This window comes from Tympanuchus pallidicinctus, unplaced genomic scaffold (assembly GCF_026119805.1).
Source record: "Tympanuchus pallidicinctus isolate F22 unplaced genomic scaffold, pur_lepc_1.0 scaffold3, whole genome shotgun sequence".
Taxonomy (NCBI): domain Eukaryota; kingdom Metazoa; phylum Chordata; class Aves; order Galliformes; family Phasianidae; genus Tympanuchus; species Tympanuchus pallidicinctus.
Genome location: NW_026294747.1, coordinates 1,857,173 through 1,874,172, shown reverse-complemented (window position 1 = coordinate 1,874,172; position 17,000 = coordinate 1,857,173). Strand labels below are relative to the sequence as shown.

Below are 17,000 nucleotides of genomic sequence, written 5' to 3'. Positions count from 1 at the left end.
AAAACTTGTTTCAACTGAAGAAGGAGGGAATGTGAAAGAAATTCGAAGAGGAAACAAAAAAGATGTTGTGGTATATTTATTTGTACAAGTGTATCAAGCGTGAACATGGAGAGTATTTCATAAAGCAAGCAGCAGGTGTGCCACAAAGAGTATCAGAACTTTTCTGATAGGAAAAGCAGATTCCTTGTCCTGTTCTTCTCTCACCTACCTGGCCCACCTAGCCCTTTGTCTTTCTGGGTCCTTCAAAGTGATGGTAGTGTCCTGGGCTGGCACGAGCCACCTCTTGTTTTCTACTAGGTGGCAAAGGGAGGCCACAGGCATCACTGAGATTCTTGAACTCACCTGTGAACAAGATTAATTAAAAATTTTTTACAAGTCAAGATGTCCAGGGCGTTGCTTTTTGTTAGACATACTGGTTCTGAGAGAGACAATCCTGCCATAGTACATCAGCCTGTACAGCCTCAGATGCCACCACCAGGTACCATCCCAAGCAGGGAGGGCAGCAGGGACACGAGATGAAAGGAGCCAGATAAGATGCAGCAGGGCACCACCATGTACTGATCCACCATGTGCTATGGGCTGGATATTAATGTCAGTGCTTGGGGGCCTACGAAGGCTTTATTTGTAAGGGGATGCATTACAGAGTTTCCCTCCTTGTATGCACTGAACTGACACTCTGTTTTGTTTATTAGGAGGTATTGTGCCTTGCTGAGTGTTGATTGCCACTCTTTTTCCATCTCAGCCAGCCCAGATAACTCCATCTTTGTTTTGTGGTCATATTTACACGTACGCTTTTACACTTCTCTCTTTCTTCATTAGTTTAGAGCTCAAAACACTGCAGATGTGGTGATCCTGGTTCTCCTTTAGGACCTGTGCTCATGACCAGACAGATGTGCAAAGCAGATATAAAGGTACTTCGTGCACAGTCCTGAGGCAATGCCAGGAGCCTTAGCACAGGTAAGAATGAGACTTGAAATTACTGCAAGTACTGTGAAATGCCTGCATGCTGCCCATGAACAAGTAAAGGGGAAGAGAGAAGCAGAGGCAGAGAAGCAGGAAAAAGGAAAACAATTCCTGTTTACTCAGTCTGTAATAGCAGGGAAGAGCTGATAGGCCCTTCAAAGTGTCCTGATTCTCTAACAGTCATGTTTTAAATTTCAAGCTGGAACACATCGTGTGCAGTCAACAAACCCAGGAAAAAATGCACCTACGCAATTTTAATGTGACTTGCCTCAACTTCAGGTCAACTAAGCAGTACATCTGGATGACACAACACATTGCTCTTGAGAGCCCAAACAAAGCTCTTGTGTTGTTGCTGCACTTTGGACTGAGTGTTATTCAGGCTTGATGACCAACTGGTGGTGCTAATGCTTCGCTGGATGGGAGGTGAAGGAGGGTTCATTACCCCTCACTAAATATGTACATGCATTACACAAACCCTCTGCAAATTACAAAGCAGCTTTCACCAACCTTGCAATTAAAGGATTCAGCTTGATTTTTAACAGACGCTTGCAGGAAGCAGTTACACACATGTATTCCAAAATTTCATATGGCAGCACTTTAATCACGATGGTTTCAAGGAACAGGCACTTGCTGAGGACACTTGACCTTTGGTCTTTAGTCCTTACATCAAGGTTTTGTGTGTCCTCTTGTATCTGTGATGGGATGTTTGTTGCCTGGGAGGAAGGTTAGATACTCATGCAGTTACGCAGAGGGCTGTGAAGCAGTAAAGCATCAAGCTGGGGACAGAGGGACGGCTAGCCACACTCAGAGCAACCCATGTAGCAGATCAATCATGGTCTAAGCCTCCATGAGCAGGAAAGGCTCTGGAGCATAGTGTTGCTCTGTGTTCCAAGCAATGTGGTCATTTACTGCAGCTGACCTAAGCTCCAAAAACAGAAGAGCGTGAGAAAACAAACAAACAAAAAAAACTGGTGCTCTCATTTATTTCAATGAGTGACTCAAGGTACAATTCTCTGTATTTGGTGGAGCTGTTTGCTCTCCTAGAAGTTTGTACCTAGTGATATTTTGCAACTCTGTCCCCTAGGTGTTGCACTGAGAGACACCTGTAACAAAAAGGTCACTGACAAGTTTGCAAGGGGCTGTCCTGCTGCCTGGAGAGGGGAGGGGAGGAATAGAATAATTTTCTTTTGCAGCACACAGATTGCGAGAAGAAAACCCCTTTTCACACCATCCCTGACCTGTGAGGATGTTTCCCTGGCAGGGCTGCACAGGAGGCATGCAGAGTAACAGCAAGGAATGGAGCAGGGGCCAGTGGTGTGATATGGTGGTGGATGGTTTGTGACATCCAGGTGATGACAGCCACCATAGTGTCGCATTGCCACCACGTCTATTTATTCCCTGAAATCATCTTCCTCTGGTAGCTGCTCTGCTGTTGTGATGATGCTGGAGCAGCAAGGTACCTCTGGGCCAGCAGAAATGGCAGGGAAGAGGTACCACTCTGCACCCATCCGCAACACCACAGGCAGGGGCATAATTCCTGATTTTTTTCTGGGCTGAAGCATCTGTGGTGCTACACTGACATCTACCACCCACTGTCCTGCAAAAACACATTGGGAACTGCTGCATTCAGATGCTACATTTTGGCCATTTTCTAGGTTCAAACACATACAAAGAGAACAGAACAGATCCCAGATGTGGGACTGTCACATAGTCCCATATGTCAAAGTCACATGCATCTCCCCTTCCTCCTCTTGTACCCTGCAGCCTGCCCTCTGCCCCCATATCCAGTGTGCTGTCCTGGGGGAGAGTTGGCTGAAGGCAAGAGGTAGCTGAACTTCAGCTGTCATTCACTGACCAGTACATCAGATTCAACTCTCAATGGAAGAAACAAATCTTCTTCCTCTCCTTCCTTCCAAAGTGGGTCCAGGGACATGTGATGGTTTTCAGGCCATGTTTCTCCATTTTTTTTTTTCCATTCCTGATGATTTGTTTTTCCTACTCCAAATTTCTTCCTGGTAGTTTTCCAAGTTTCCTTTTCTTGGATAGTGTCACATCTCCTTTCTTCCCCATTCACATTCCTTTCAGGGGCAGCTCTAGCAGCGCACTCTACTTCGACTGATCATGGGCAAGACATGAGCTCTGCTGCTGGTTTTCCCTTTCTGTCTCATCTTGCTTCTTTCCCATACTCAGGCATATTGATATTCCAGCTCTGTTATTCATTGTTTATCTTTTGTTGGAGAACATTTGCCTTCTGTCTCGTTTAGAAAAAAGTGAGATAGGCGCCAGGCTTTTAACAAGATGAAGGCTTCTCTATTTTTGTTCCAGTCGCTGCTTCTCTAGTTTCTTTCAGCTCTGCCACTTTGGGTTGTTGGACGTGAATACCCTGAGAGGCACAGACATGTTGGATCTGCAGGTTGGATATTTGCATGTATAAATGTCCAGCTAAATACATGCCTGGCGATCCATATTCCTTAATACGTGATTGCTATATACAGCCATGCCAAATTGTGGCTGTGTTGCTGCTGGTGCAATGTGGGTTTTTTACAGATGTGATGCAGCAGTGCAGGGCAGATGGGTGTGCTGCATTTCTGCATGCAGTCCTTGCCTTCTGACATTGGCAAATTTGTCCCTTAGTCTCTATGGTGCAGGATTTGCTGACAAGGAACATTGTCTGAGATGAGCTGTTGGGATTCAGATTATCAACTAAACATTAATTATTCTTCTGACTAAACCCTCAACAGCTAGGCTAGATAATACAAATGTAAAGAAAGAAAGGGGTATGAGTCATGTTCTGTACTTGAAATCTAGAATGAGTCCTACTGTAGGAGCAGAATCATATACCATAAGCATATGTGTGTTGAGACATAACAGAGTGAGATCCTTAGCTGAGACTGAGCCAGGCATTGCCTCTGGAACCAAAAGGCATGTTCATGAGTTGAAGCCCCAGCCTGCTTTATTTTGAGCACCCAGAGGGATTGCAGGTAATGACAAGATCTGTCAGGCTGTGCTGAGGAAACCAAATCACAATAACAAGGAAGATCAGTTAATTTTTTTGCTGTAGAGAACTACTCTTTTATTAATCACATTTATGCAAGAAGCTGCTCAGACAGACAGAAGTGGCATAAGCCCTTAGAGAAGCCAGAAGACTGGCAAAATGTAAACACAGAAGCATCAAACCTTTGTGAAAGATAATCCTGCCTGCCTGATGTCCTCACTAGGCAGGAAAACCCATGTCTTCAGTTCGTGCAGGCGGCTGCTCTAATTGCACTACAGGTTTGTATTTATATTTATGTCCCTGTGTTCCATACATGATAGAAATGTCATAGTGCTTAATTTCATCATGGTGTTGTCTCTGCGTTCAGCTGGGCTAGAGAGGAAGAATTTACTCTTCAGCCCATGCAACTGACTGCTTTTTCAGCCCAAGCCATGGCTCAGAATGGATCCATAAAGAGCTAATGAGAAGAATAAAAATCAGATAGTTAAAAAATGATGTAAGGTAGGGTCTTAATTTTTTATTATTAAATTCACAGTACATTAAATATTAAGTGTTCATAAACTTTGTTTTGTGCAGTGATAAATTAATAATATCTACATAGGCATGTTCTTTTACAACAGGGAGGCCAAGAAATGTAGTACCGAAGGACCTTGTGTTGACAACTGAAGCTATTAGAATAGACTCCTTCATCCTCAATCATAAAAAGTAGATAATGTTATTTCTTATTACTATTAAATGCAAAATGTCTTACTAGGAAACATATATGTCACTACTAAAAATAACTACCAGGGAATGTTTTGAGCAACGAAGAAAAAAAAATGTTAACAAATTGCATCTTGAGATAAATCCAGTGAAATGTTCTCTGCTCATCTCTGCCATACTCACATTGCTTTCCAACCTATTCTCATGTTAGCCCATAGCAGGTTGCAGAAGGTTTATGTCCGAGGACAGGCGGTAATGGCTTAACATGGCATGTTGTACTTTTGGGAATCTTAACCAGCACTAATGGCCCCATAATGCAGATTCCTGCGTTACTGAAACATGTCTGCTGGCCTCTGCTTGGGAAAGGAAGGGTGAACTTTGTGTTTTGCTTCTTTTCTGTGAACGGCAGGCACCTCCTTGATTAGGGGATTTCGGTAACTTTTATCAAGGTTTTAATAACATTATTCATTCAAACAAATCTAGTGGTTTGAAAATACTTGGTGCAGTGTGTACCTTCAGTCTTCTCAAGGAGAACTGGCTTGTCTGTAGAGAGGCCGTGGAGGTGTAGTTCAGAGTTCATGTAGCCTGGAGGAAGGGATGCTGGTTTTAGCAAGTTTGTTATCTCTAAACAAGACAGAGAGAGGATCCATCCTCTGGTCAATGGAACAGCTCCCAGAGCCTATGAGTGGCATTGCTCTGGGCAGATCCCGTCGGAACCCTTTCATCAGCTGTGAGCACCTGAAATCCACAGGGAATACTTTGCTGGAAATGGGTGGGATGAAAGGTTGGTTTGCACTAACAGATGCTAGTTGTTGAGTCTGGAAACATTGAATATTTTTCCAAACTAGGAATCAAAAGAGAATCATTTGAGATTTCTGTGAATGGCAGAGAAGGAGCACCCTGACATCCCCAGGCAGCTCTTGCCCCAGTTTTTACCCCAAGCTCCTTAGTTGGAGGCCTGGGTACAGCAGGGCTGGAGCAACATGTGCTCTGGCTGTCTGTTCCAACGGCCCCAGCCAGCTGATGGGAACTAGGACATGCCGAGGAGCAGGCGCTCCTCGCTCAGCTGCTGCGGTGGGCTTGGACCAGCTGGAACACTGAGGGCCGCCAGCAGCTCCCAGGATGGCTTGAGGCATGGGCTGGTGGGGGCAGCGAGGCCCAATGGGGAAGGAACAAGCCCTGGGGGGAGCAGCAGCTGCGGCTCCCTGCCAGGCTCCCCCAGCCCTGTGCCTGCAGTACAGCCCTCTCCATCCCTTCCCACTTAGGGGGCTCTGCCCGAGGCTGCCTAGCCTTCTCTCAGGCCTCCAGAGCAGTGCTTAAGTGACCTTGTGCCCATTTGGAGGTGAGGAGGCAGAAGGGAGCCTACTTCCAGTGACAGAGTGCCAGTGCCTCCCTCCCGCCCTGCACCAGCTGGGTGACCCAGCTTTTTGCTACATCAAAGCATGGGAAGAAAACACCCCTGGCCAGGCAGGCTGCTGTCCCCATCCCATAGGGATCTGTAGAACTGAAGCTGCCCTCCTGACTCCTGTGCCAAAGCACTTCCAGCCCCATCGGCCCCTGGCTCCATGAGGAACCCCCTGAGGAGCACAGGGTGAGCCCCTCTGCATCCTGTCCCAGGCTGCTGCCAAACCTCACTGTCCCACTGCTTCGCCCTGCAGTTCTGTGTCTTGTTTTGCCATTTTGTTTTAAAACTGCTCCAGATTTCAGTGATGTCCTTACAAGACGAGGCATTGATTTCTCATCCTGACCTCCCTTATTCCTTACAAACCTTCTCTAGAAGGGCCTTCCCAGAGGAGCCGAGCTGCATCACGACCGGCTTTTCACTGCAGTCCTCGGGAGTCACTTGGTCAAGTAAAGCTGCTGTATGTAAACGCTGCATTCACTGCATAACAATTGGAGTGAAGTTTTTATGCACAGGGCTTTTTATTTTCCAATCAGCGGCCCTGAGTTGGGACTTTTGGGCTAAACTGGTAGCTCTGGGCAGCTTTGAAGCGTCACAAGTGGAGGGTTTTGTCTGCAGAAGATTTACTAGCAGAGATCTTTTATTCAGCCGTTTTATTAGCCTCCTTTTACATATGTATAGCAGTGAGGGGGAAAAAAAACTGTTGTTGGTGAAGTGCAGAGTCTATTTTCCCTGTGGTATGCATACACCAAAAAAAAATAAAAATAAAAATTGTGTGAAAAACTGTAGCCCATGGGCTTCACCAGCCAGCAAAATGTCACCGTTAGGCAAAGTTTTCCCGTAGCACCTCTGTGCCCTGAGCCTGGATGTGGGGCTGGGGTAAGAAGCACACAGCTCTGGGCAGCGCAGCTGGAATAAATCTGCTCGCCTGCAGTGCAAGCAGGGGGAAGTTTTCGCCCACTTAACACGTTTTTTATAATTTTCCCTGAAAGTTCTTGTTGAATTGAACCCCGATGCGTGGACAAATTGGACAAGAAAAGTTTAAATGTTACCACTTTGGCTTCTCCTCAAGTGGTGCTGAGCACAGATGTTTGGAGGGGCCATCATGTCCCCGTAAGAATGGGGGCTTTGTGTGCATAACCTTACAAAGGACAGAATAGCCCTGCTTTGCTGCCAGCCACGGGATCATCCTATCTTTATGTGTTGATTTATTAGGCCAGGGATGAATGAAACCGTAATTAATATTACTGAAGCATTAGAGTCTATTTAATTTAAATGCCACTGAATATTTCACTTTCAGTTGGGAGTGACAATGTGTTCGGGACTGTTGGTGAAAGCCTCAGCCATCTGTTACCCCTACTAAGAAGGGAAGACAAGAGAGACACAGGGAGACAGAGAGCATTGAGCTTTGTGGCTTTTCCAAGCCTCCAGGATCATCATTCAACTCAAGGGCAGCCAAGAAACATTCCTGCGCATTGGAACATTCGTGTATAGGGGAAAGGCTATAGGGACTGAAAGGGTATGAGGGCACAGCATCATCCTGGAGGGTGGGGAGAGAAGGAGGCAGAGAAAGGAAGGTGGAGTTTTACAGTGCGAGGAACGCTCAGAATCACAGCAGTCAAGTGCTGAGGAAGGGGAGGACAGATCAGGGCATCGGACTGTTTGCTGATGATCCAAAAGCATTTTTAAAGGAAGAGCCCAGGCAGGTCTGAACGCTGCCTGGGAGCCTCAACAACGAGGGTGAGATCTAGCCCCATCACAGCACACATCCAGGCTCTGATCTGATGAGCACTGCAAGGTCAGAGGCACGAGGACAAGTCTCTCATGATCTGCATGGCCTCACCAAGGCAGAACAAGTAAAGGGGAAAGGATGGAGGAGGCAGTCCCGACCTGAGAGCAGTGGCAGAGGGGACTGGGCAGCAAGGCGCAGGCCTGGGGGTGCAGGGCTGCGTGGGAGCAGCGCAGTCACGGCAGTGGTGCAAGGCTCTGCCTCCCTGGGACAGCAATTAGCACAGTGGGGTGTCCTGTAATTGGGATAATTTGTTCTCCCAGTTTTTCTCCCGCAAATGGATTTGATGCCAGAGGGAAGCAGTGTGACTCACACCTTGCCATGCCAATTAGCTGATAAACATCAAATGTAAACAAAGATGGCCTAATTAAGACTAGTCGCCCAACCCCGACATGCATCTTGTCAAAATCCCACCAGCCTTTTGCATCCAGACTTATTCTCTGCTTTGCTGGGATTAAATTAGCGGCTTTGCGCAAGGACTCCTTATCTCTGAGGGAAGCTTAGGGCAGGTAATGAGGGAAATTGGGAGCTGGCCGAGGGAGCGGTACCATCCCCATCCATCCCACCAGCGCCGCACAGGGACAGGCAGCTGCTGTTTGTCCAGGTGAGCACCACCCCAAGGTGTTTGTGCTCTGCAGGTATCTCGGCCTCCAGCCGTGCTTGGCGCTGGGCCACGCTGGCTGTTTCCTTGCTATTGCTGTGGCTTTGCAGCATCTCAGAACATTGATACGATTGATATTAGGCTGCCCGGACTAAAACTCGCCAGTACCGCTTTTCCCAGAGTAAAAGTCCTCTGCAAGTGAGCTCCGATGGCTCTCAGCTCTTTGTCAACCACCCCGCATAGAGTGGGAATAAATTGAGTGCCTCACGAACGAGTGCAGTCAAGCACCACTGGTATCTCCTGCTTGCCACAGAACGCTGCAGAAGGTAACCTGGAGAAGTCACCTGCTCTGATTTGCCCTGATGGGAGTGGTGTCTTGTTCAGACAACAAATGCATGTCACTCTAATGTTATTTATTTAAAATATTTATTTAAAATCTCAGGCAGCACAGCAAACCAGCAATTCTCCATTGTGATTTCCACAGATTCTGCTGAATTTCATCTTTCTCTGACAAAGTGAAAGGGAAAAGAAGGACTCCAAGCTCTCCAGGAGGATGTCTGCAGCATGGCTGGAGTGCTCCTTGGTGTCCCCACCCCTGGGCCCACACCAAGTGCCCCATTCCCATCTGAGTGCCTAAGGGAAATGCTGCCTGTGGGCCAGGAAAGCACTGTGTAAGGAGAAGTGGAAGGTTTCCAGCTCCCAAAAAGCGAGTGGTGAGCATTTCCAAAGGAGCGTAAAAACACTTTGAAGTTCAGCCCATGAGTTAATAACCTGCTTTTGGGGGATGCTTTCAAATCACATCCCTAAGGACCAAGCTGCACTTAATTTTACTAAACATGGACATGCAAGGTGCAGCGAGGATCACCAGGATGTCCCTCCCACAGAGATGTGCTGTGACAGGAGAGCTGCACAACCTGCTAGCTTATGGGCAGGATAACAGCCCCACATCCCCAGCAGCCCCACAGACACAGCAGGAGACCAGATAGCAAAGCAGCACTGAGGCTGCACGGGTCCAGTGATGCGCGGGGATCCCCTCTGCAGCATGGTGTGCACTAAGCCTCCAAAGCTGACATCCCTTTGAAAGCCCTCTTAATATATCCAATTATAGATTTTCAGCAACTTTGAGGAATGTTGGCTTTCCCAGCAGCTGACCTCAGAAAACACCATTGAAACCACGAGGGATTTTGCTGTTGAGCTCAGTGGGGGAGGATCAGGTCCTACATAATTTTATTGTCAGCAATGATGACCTCTCTTCACAAATGAAGAAAGCCCCTCCTGAACCATGCCCTTCAAAATGCAAACTGTTTATTTTTATAGCTGGATCCTTCCCCGAGTGGGATATTCGTGCATGGTTAACTTATCCTGGGCTTTAAATGCTTGCCAAGTGGCTTTAATAGCAGGATGTTGTTTAGAAAGATTGGGAAGGATTGCAGGCAGCAATAGAGATAATTGCCAAGGAGAGATAAATGAATCTTCAATCTCAGACCAAGTTGGCTTTATTGTTGGGTCAGGAGGGAAGGTCCAGAAAAATCCCTCGTCTGCAACTAAACCTGTAATGATAGTTTGGGATTTAGGGAAGCTGGCAGCTGTCGAGATTTTCCTATAAAAGCATCTTTTGAGACTTAAGACAGGTTTGCAATTCCATATAAAGGCACGAAAGCCCTGTTTGGCTGCAGGAATTTAGCACTGCGTGATCCAGAAAGCTGGAGGTGAGTTTTGGGGAGAGTAGCAGTCGGTGAGGCCCCGCATGTTATTCATCCTGTGGGCAGGGAGAGGCCAAGCACCATCCTCCTACCAGACATTATCCCACCCCATCATGCAGAATTAAGGTGCTTCACAGCATGGCAGCTTGGCAGCTCAGCTTGTTTCCAAAACAAGTCGCCCAAAATGAAGCTGAGGCAAAACCACTCCAACATATGAAAAATATGGAAGAATCTTAGAAACATTAAGGTTGGAAAAGACCTCTGAGATCATCCAGTCCAGCCCCAACCCACCCACGTCATTGCCCACTAACCACGTCCCTCAGTGCCGTGTCTTGAACACCTCCAGGGACAGTGACTTCAGCACCTCCCAGGGCAGCCTGTGCCACTGCATTGCCACTCTTTCTGAGGAGGAATTTTTTTCCTAATATCCATCCCAACTGTTCCTAATACCCAACCTGAAGAAAGCTCCATTTGTGAACACATCACACGACAGGACAGCATCCCCGAAGCGCTGGTTCAGTTCCCCAGCCCGGGGCTGCATTCCCAGCCAGCCTGCAGCCCCACTTGAGGAGCAGCCACCCCAGCCCCCAGCCCACCCAGCCCATCCACACAGGGACGTGCTCACACTTGGTGCATTGCTCGGAGTTTTGGGGCTGAGGCGCGTTCCTGTGGCTGACACCCAGCCCGGCCTGCCCGTTCCTGCGCATCCCAGTGCAGGGCTGTCATGGCTCATTACCTGTCTGTCTGAGGTTCAAGCCTGGGTGACTTCTAATTTTTTGAAGCTTAATGCTGGGAAAACAGAATTGGTTCAGTTCACCTCCTGGATATGTGTGTTTATGATGTACAACGTGATACCGTGCACAGCCTCCCAGCTGCTCTCATTGCTGAAAAATGGCCCTGCTTTATCTGTAACTGACCTTTCTAACAGCGTACCCACTCCGTGTGATGAGGGAACGCATCCCCAGCGTTACTCCAGAGCCTGGGTGCCATTTGATCCTGCTCTGTCCAGGCCCACAGCCCACAGTGACTGCAAGCCCCTTGCTGCGCCGTTCTCAGCTGCTTTACAAGGCTGCAGCTAATGTCATAACAAGAATTAAACTGTCTCATCCTATTACGCCCATCGTAGCTGACTTCACTGCCTATTAAGGTGACAGTGCAGTGATTTGAAATTTGTGTTAATTGTTTACCCCGTGTTGCCGAGGCCTTCTTGGGGTGTGTGCAGCAGCCTGAAGGCTTCCTCTGGCCACGGATTATCTGTGTATTCTACTTTATATGGACTCACAGAGAATACCCTCATAGTCCAGATCACACCGTCTGCCCATGGAGGTTCTTGGCCCATTCATTACCCCACTTTGATCACATTGGAAAACAAACCCGTGGGAAGGGCATGGCTGCATTTGGTGCTATGAGGCTTTTTGCCCTCTCTGATTCCTATCAGCATCTGCTGCCTTCATTTTGTGCTGCGGACAAAAAAAAAAAAAAAAAAAAGAGAATTTTTACATGAGCTGCAACTGGGTCTGAAAATCCTCAGGCGCCCAGCACATTTTGCACAGTTTATAGCTTATAAACGCGGTTGCGATTTGCAAAACTTGCTGGTTATTTGAATTCCCAGCATTTCTACCTGGGGAAAAGCAAAGTCTCCTGGCTGCCATTAGAGAGCATTTCATTAGTGCAAGCATTCACTATTTATATTGTGAGCAGAAACACGCTGCTTGCTGACACAAATAAAGTATAAACCTCTCTCATCCCATTCCTGGCCATTCCCACACCCGAGCACTGCACGCAGCGTGCTCCTGTGCTGCTGGAGGCATTGCCTGCATTTAATGCCAACTTTGCTACCTTTGGAAAGCACCACTTGTTGCCTTCCAGCCTTCAAACGCCCATTGTTCCCCATCTGTTTGGATGAACTTTCCCCATGTATGTTCATCTGGGATTTAATCACGATAAAACCGCATACAATGACAGATTGTGGGCGAGCGAAAGGTGCCGGGTGAGCACAATGCGGTGCTTCAGCCGCTGCCTCTGCGTGCTGTAGGGGAGTGAGAGCAAGGGGAGCCCAGCAGGCTCCATGCAAGGGGTGAATGCAGGTGGGCACTGTGTGGGCAGGATGTGTCCTGGCTCCCCTGCTACCTGGCAGCCTCACATCTGCGTCCACATCTGTGTCCACATCTGTGTCCACACTGCGTCTTCTGCTCCCAGCGCCTCTAGCACAAGAAGCTGCAAATTGGAGGTAAAATTATTATGGAATGACTCTGAGGCTTTCCTCAAACTTGCAGACGTGGTCTTATTTCTCTTGGCCTCTGCCACCAGCAACCGCCTGAGTCGCTGCTTTAGAGGAAAAGTGCACTTAGCTCTTCTGCGGCTACTGCTTCTCACCCAGGAACATCCAAGGGTGTTTAAGAATTCATAGGGTGTGGAGTTTGGGGATCAGATGTTTTCCATACTTTTTTGCTTGGATTTTTACCCTTATCTCATGACATCTGCACTCGTTGCTGATGTGACCTACTTAGGAAAGTGCTGGCACCTGCAGCAGCGCTGCACGGCACAGCGTGGCACACCATGGCATAGCACAGCACGGCACAGCGTGCTGCAGCCCATGAGCCCCAAACTGTGTGGATGCACAGCAGGACACGGGCTGTTGGCAGCACCCAGCACTGCTCCCCAGCCTGAGCCTGGCGGAGCTGCTAACATCATTTTTAGGGTTTTTTCCAGGAATGCGCTCCTCCGCGTCCACACTATGAAAACAAAAGGCAAACAAGTTGCAGCAGACTTTCTCTTGCAAAATGAATTTGTCAAGCTCTGCTGCGTTTTGCTGAAGTGTAAGAAACTGAAATAAAAGTGATCAGAAAGTTAAGAACCTGGCTCCAGGGCAGAGCGCGGCGGGGATTTCGCTGCCTGTTTGCTCTTCCCAACGCTGGAGGTGTGGGCAGGTTTCCTTGTTGCCAGAGGAAATTATTAATGGCTCCAAGACCTTTCCAGACTGATCTTCTCCCTTCCCCGTTGCATTCTGCAGATAATACTTTGATAACGTTTTGCAGACAGTAATGAAAATAGCTCAGGAAATCACATTTTGAGACAGCACTGGGGCTCTTCCTTTTATTCCATTCCATTTATCCATAGGCTCTGGCAGCAAATGGAAATTCCCAGTGCCCCCCCTCCAGACATATTTCTGTCTGCATTCGACTGATTTTTCTACCCCATCTCCTTCTGCTCTACGTGATCTGTCAATATTGGGTATCCCTTCATTACACTTTCCCCCCCTTAGCGGCTGTTCTTTCTCACTGATTTCTCCTCCCTTTACCATTGCTGTTTTCAGGGTTTGCTTCGGTTCAGGACTGCTGTGCCTGAAAGCAATGAGAACAGCCATATCTATCACTGCAGAGCACTGTTTGCATCAGCTCTGTTTTGGGGCTCCAGCTCCCCATGCACTGCTTGCACTGCACAGCAATTACCCGGCCGAGGTTGTCGGTGCAATGAAGAGCTGTCAATACTGCGTCTATCGCAGATGAGGCATCTGCAGGTATGGATCAGAGCAATCTGGCCATTGATTTTGAGATTCTCACTCCTCTGAGGACAGTGACAAATCCATACGCTGTTCCCAGGTGATGGGTATTGCCTGTAGATTCCTGATTTCTTCAGGGTGTGTTGGTGTGAAGTGAGTGTCGGTCTCTCAGTGCCAGTGGGTAAAGCTTGATTGGAAAAGTGGGCACAGACAGTACAGAGAAAACACTGCTGTGCTGCTGCATCTCCTATTTCGTGTTGAGTCAGCCCTCTGAAAGCCCTTTGTGCTGCAGAAGATCCTGAGCAGGTAAGTGTGTCCTTACCGAAAAAGAAAGATTTTCTTCCTGGGGGAGCCGGAGAGTCCTGTGAGGCCATGTCTGTGTATGTGGGTGCACAAATGCAGTGAGCCTTCTGAACCTGCAGCCCTGCACAGCGTCCTGCTCCATGGGACCACAGCCTGTTGGTGAGGAATGGGGCATCACCATGCACACTGCCAGTGATTGCTGGAAGCGTTACATTTGGATGGAGAATGTCCTCACCCTTTGCTCCCTGTGATGATGTGTCATGGAGACAATCTTTCTTTAAAGCTCCTGAAACTTTTGACACTGAGCTCACTTTTATAAAGCAGGAAATGCTGGCAAAACGCAGGTCTGATAAAGGAAAAAACCGAGGCGGAAAAAATTGGGGCTGTTCATTTTGTAACCAAATGAAGGCCGAGATGCTGCGAGCTCTCCCTTGTTGGGGGCACATAACAACACCTGCTGGCACTGCCCAGCCATGCATTGCGGCCTCACTGGGTTGAGGTGAGGTGCCCAACTTTGTCCCTGCACAGAGCAGCCCTGTGCCACTCCGGCACGCAGAGGTTTCAGTGAGAGGGTGGATTGGGCCCGCAGAGCGCTTAGCACACATCCAACCGAAAAAGATGTGACACTATGAGCAGGGCACGTGTGAAAGTGTGAACGTGTGGCTGAGGCGGTGCGCGGGGTGTGCGTGCTGCGGGGCTGGGAGCAGCTGGGCCAGGGCCTGAGGGGCTCTCCTGGGGACAGCATGGTGCCTTGTCCGTGTGTCTGCGTGCCTGTATGCTTGTGTGTCTGTCTGTCTGCGTGTCCACGTCTGTATGCTCACATGGGGCAAGGAGAGGGGCATCCCAGCTTCGTTTCTCCCCATGATGCGATGGAACACCTGACCAGTGAATCCTCACTCTGCAGGCTGACCCCAAAGACTGCCTTGAAGAGTCAGCCTTTCCCAGAGGGGAAAAATCCTGCCGCCTTGCCCAAACCTGCTCAAACTCTCTGGGCTCCCATTACCCGCTTACTGCAAGACTTTTGGCAGAGCCATGAGCTGGGGGTGGGCTCAGCGCTGCTGTGGATGAGCTTGGCCATGGGGCCAGAGCCCAAGGTGGGCTGGCCCTATCCTCTGCCTGCATGGCTCCATTCAACCAGCAGCCTGGGTCTCCTCCCCGCCTGTGGGTGAGCGTTGGAGCCGTTGGTAACGAACGAGTGCTGCCGTTCCCCTTGCCTTGGCTGCAGTATTTTTAAAGCTTTTTATTAAAAATTAATTTCTTATTTTGTCGGAGACCCATCGCTCGGTCACGTGGCTCCCTGTCATGTTTCTATCCTTCCTACTCATATTCGAGTTATGCCATCAAGCTAATATATTGTGACTGCTCTTCTCTCTTGTGACAAAGCCTTGCAGCTGCCTCCAAATCAATAGATGTCAAAGAAATATGAAAACAATCATGACAGAGAACTTAAATCCTGGCTAGAGTCTGCATAATAAAAAATGTGCTTCTGTTCTCAAGGCAGCGGATTAATTTATCCGAAAGTTTAGTCAAATTTTATTCCAGTACCTTTTTCCCAGCAGATAGAGCTACATCTGTTGGGTTTGTAATGTAATTTGTAATTACTGCCCTTCATGTGGTCCAATGCCTTGAACCATCTTTAATTAAAAGCATAATTAAGGGAAGATCTAAAGGAAGACAATTACCAGATGGTCTTTTTTTTTTTTTTAGAAGCGGTTCGTTGCACGGGAGGGAACAGCCCGGTTCGCTTCGGACTCTGCTTCAGGGCCGGAGGGGTCGGGGGGGGTCCGGGCCGGGGCTCGGGGGCGGGCAGCCCCTGTCCCGGCTGAGAGAGCGGCGGTGGCCGTGCGACAGCCCCGGGGCGGCCCCAGACCCCCCCCACTCCCCCTCACCCCGCACCTGGAGCCTTCGGAAGGGAACGGCCCCGAGAATGGGAATCAGGCAGCAGAGCGCGGGGCGGTGCGTGAGCTGTCGGGGGAGCCGGGCTCGGAAAAAAAAAGAAAAGAAAAAAACAAAAAAGGAAAACCTCGAGCGGTGGTGTAATGTAAATTAAATTTTTGCCGTATTACGAAGATTTCATTATTTGACTCTTCGCATTCAAAGTAATGCAGCAATGAATTGTAATCATTTCAATTATCTTCAAGATAGTTTCTTTAGGACACAAGTTGTCAGAGATAAAGCAGCGTTCTCCCGCTCTCCGCGGGTCCATTTTCCGGGCGGTTTGCCGCTCCGCCCGCATCGCTGCCCCGCGCCCCGCTGCCTCTGCGGGGCTCCGGCCCGGCCGCTCCCCGCCGCCCCTCTGAGGGAACTTCAGCCCACGCTGGGGCTCTTTTTCCTTTTTTTTTTTTTCCTTTTTTTTTTTTTTTTTTTTCTTTCAAATTTTTCCCTCTTTCCTCCCCTTCTTTTTTTTTTTTTCCTTCTTTTTCTTTCTATTTTTTCCTTCCTTTTTCTTTCTTTTTTTTTCTTTCTTTTTCCTTCTCTCTTCTTCCTTTTTCCCTTTTCCCTTCCTTCCTTTTTTCTTTCTTCTTTCTTTTCTCCCTTTTTCTTTATTTCTGTTTTCCCCTTTTTTCCTTCTTCCTTTTCTTCCTTTTTTCCTCTCCTTCTTTTTGCAATTTTCTTTTCCTTTCTTCTTTTTTCTTTCCCTTTCCTACATTTTCTCCCTTTCTCTAATTTTCTTCTTTCTTTTCTCATATTTTCCTTTCCTTTTCTTACATTTCTTCCTTTTTCCCGTTTTTCTTTCTGTCTCTTTCCCATATTCTTCTTTCCTTTTTCCCTTTATTTCTTCTTTTTCTGCCCCCCCCCCCCCCCACTCCCTTTCCACTCTTTTCTTATTATTATTCATTCATTTTTTTATTTATTCCGTTGTTTGTTTTTTTTTTTTCCCCGTGTCTTTACCTCCCCTCTTCGCCCACCCTCCTGCCCCCAGCCCGGACGTTCCCTGCCCCAGTGGATCCGAGAAGCACCAAACGAGAACGCCCCGCACCCGCTGTCCCCGTCCCACCACCTCCAAGGCTCTGATGTCCTTCCCGGATCGCGAAGCCCA

At 48.2% G+C, this 17,000-nt stretch overlaps 1 long non-coding RNA gene across 1 annotated transcript; it reads left to right on the top strand.

The window, feature by feature from the left end:
• Positions 1 to 823: 823 nt before the first annotated feature.
• Positions 824 to 15,781, top strand: LOC128085325 (uncharacterized). Its single transcript, XR_008208900.1, has 3 exons — positions 824 to 957; positions 8,635 to 8,778; positions 8,937 to 15,781. It is a non-coding gene; the product is annotated as an uncharacterized LOC128085325 (long non-coding RNA).
• The last annotated feature ends 1,219 nt before the right edge of the window (positions 15,782 to 17,000 follow it).